The sequence below is a fragment of the Macrobrachium nipponense genome, chromosome 46, assembly GCF_015104395.2.
Source record: "Macrobrachium nipponense isolate FS-2020 chromosome 46, ASM1510439v2, whole genome shotgun sequence".
NCBI lineage: Eukaryota > Metazoa > Arthropoda > Malacostraca > Decapoda > Palaemonidae > Macrobrachium > Macrobrachium nipponense.
Window position 1 is genome coordinate 31791056 of NC_061106.1, and position 2500 is coordinate 31793555.

General features: G+C 41.0%; 1 protein-coding gene and 1 long non-coding RNA gene across 3 annotated transcripts in view; one reads left to right on the forward strand and one right to left on the reverse strand.

The window, feature by feature from the left end:
- The window catches only part of LOC135214877 (uncharacterized), a 128920-nt gene that overhangs the window by 33575 nt on the left and 92845 nt on the right, over window positions 1–2500 (reverse strand). The window lies entirely within an intron of this gene.
- LOC135214876 (matrix metalloproteinase-20-like) overlaps window positions 1–2500 on the forward strand; it is a 9990-nt gene that overhangs the window by 635 nt on the left and 6855 nt on the right. The window lies entirely within an intron of this gene.

Genomic DNA, 2500 nt, shown 5'->3' on the forward strand with positions numbered 1-2500 from the left:
TAATATTAGACAATCTACATATATGAGTCATTAATGTACGGAGGATGAGCATTAACGCCACGGGGTCCAGACCTCACACTTGATTTACTAACTTCAAATTTAGCGTCGAGCATGACTTCCATATGCGCATTACTCACCTAAGTAACACAGGGAAGTCCTCATTAGAAAGACAGAGAAGAACCTCTACACGATAAATGCCGCTGAACCAGCAATAACTTTCAACAAGACCTATTATTGTTATTGTTATAGGAGTAGTAGTGCCACCATTAAAATAATAGTATATTTAGCCTACTGCATAAGTCCCTCTGCCACGGCACCCCCCCCCCCCCCCCCCCCCCCCCCTCCTCTCTGACCCAGCCACAGACATCCTATCAACTATCCCGACCACAGACAGTATATCCCAGCAGCGCCGTACTTTCGGCCAAAAGTTCCAAAATGAGGATCCCTTTGGAGCCCATTTCGGAAGAATTATCCGGAGCCAGGTGGATGAGGAGGAGGGGTAGGTGAAGGAGGAGGAAGAGTCTCATAGGTCGACGCCACCAGCACTCCTTGAAACAAAAAATCCTCTACATTCCTCGAGAAACAATGCTAGCGTGCTTAGATCTCGTCCACTTTTCTGTTATTCTAAGGGGAAGACTAAATCATTCGCCTTTCGCCAACTCGTTACTCGTTTTTTGCTTTTGGGAAAAACATAATGAAAGCAGGAAGGCCTGCTTTACTTAACGTCTGAAGGACGTCCTTAATTTTTAGATATCCGAAAGACTCCTCAATTAAAAAATCACTCGAGACCGCAATGAGTTAACAAATGGATTTTGTTGCTTTCTCTGCTATTACATTGTTAAGAAATAGAATGGCACTTTCTGAAATTACATTCCGGTCGTATTCACAACGTGAAGGTTACCCACATCAAGCAGCATACATACTTCTTCCTTATTACAGTATTCGACTTTAAACAGTTGAACCTACTTTATTTCGTAGCTCTGAGAAGATTTGTGTATTATGTGCAGTGACAACGGTTCCTCCTCCGTTCTACATCTCTCTCTTTCTCTACCTCTGGTGATTAGAACTTCATTTCTAGATATAATGTGGTTAGACTAAGTAACCAATAGGTTCCTAGCCAAGCAAATAAAATTCCAATCCTTCGGGCCCGCCCTGGGAAGAGCTGTTAATCAGCTCAGTGATCTGCTTAATGTAAGATATACTCTCTCTCTCTCTCTCTCTCTGTTGGTCTTGTCTTTAGCGAGAATTAGTAAAACTAACCATTATGATTTTGATGAATAGTCTTCGGCGTCTGTTTCTCGTAGATTATCTTCCTTAAGTGAAATGCTACTTCAGTCAGTTGTCTTTCCACTGGTTACATCAAGATGTTGTTATGACTTTATGGTGGGGGTGTAAGAATACTGAAAAAGGCTAGGCCGACCGCCAATAACTGGAAACTGCTGCCTTGCAGTATTACTTTTTAGTAAAAGGCAAGGCCCACCGCCAATAACTGTGGAACTGCTGCCTTCAGTCTTACTTTCTAGTAAAAGGCTAGGCCCACCGCCAATAACTGTGGAAACCCCTGCCTTACAGTATTACTTTTTAGTAAAAGGCTATGCCTGCTGCCAATAACTGTGGAAACCTCTGCCTTACAGTATAACTTTATAGTCAAAGGCTATGCCTGCTGCCAATAACTGTGGAAACCCCTGCCTTACAGTATTACTTTTTAGTAAAAGGCTATGCCTGCTGCCAATAACTGTGGAATCCCCTGCCTTACAGTATAAATTTTTAGTCAAAGGCTATGCCTGCTGCCAATAACTGTGGAATCCACTGCCTTACAGTAATACTTTTTAGTAAAAGGCTATGCCTGCTGCCAATAACTGTGGAAACCCCAGCCTTACAGTATAACTTTCTAGTCAAAGGCAAAGCCCACCGCCTACAACTGCGGTTGACGACAGTAGAGCATGTGGTCGTAAAATCACCTATGCCAAACAATAAACCACGCCTGATGATGTAGGGAAGGCTTTGGAGAAGGCACACCAGGCAACCGACCCCATAATGTAGGGATAAGGGTGGGAAAGAAGACATCCAGATGTTGTTATATTTCTATATCAGCTTAAATTCCAGAGGCTTTTATTTGCTATCTTTAATGTGTTTTTCATGTTCATTATATTAATGACAATTTTACACTCAGTGATTCCACAACTCATTGAGTAACATTCACTAAAAGAAGTGCGACTATGCATTCCCATTTTCTACGACTATGCCCACGTCAAGTTTTCTTCCCTTTTTCCGTAAAATAATGATGATAAATATTTTCTATTAATCATTTTTGTCAATAATATTAAGCTGAATAACCATCTACTTTGCCAGGCCGCACCAGTTTTTTCAATTTGCCTGCTGGATAAGTCTTTGTAAGACGACCTAGGCTGCTTCTTTCATTAGTTTATCTCCTTCCACCCCTTGCTGATATATACATATATATATATATATATATATATATATATATATATATATATAT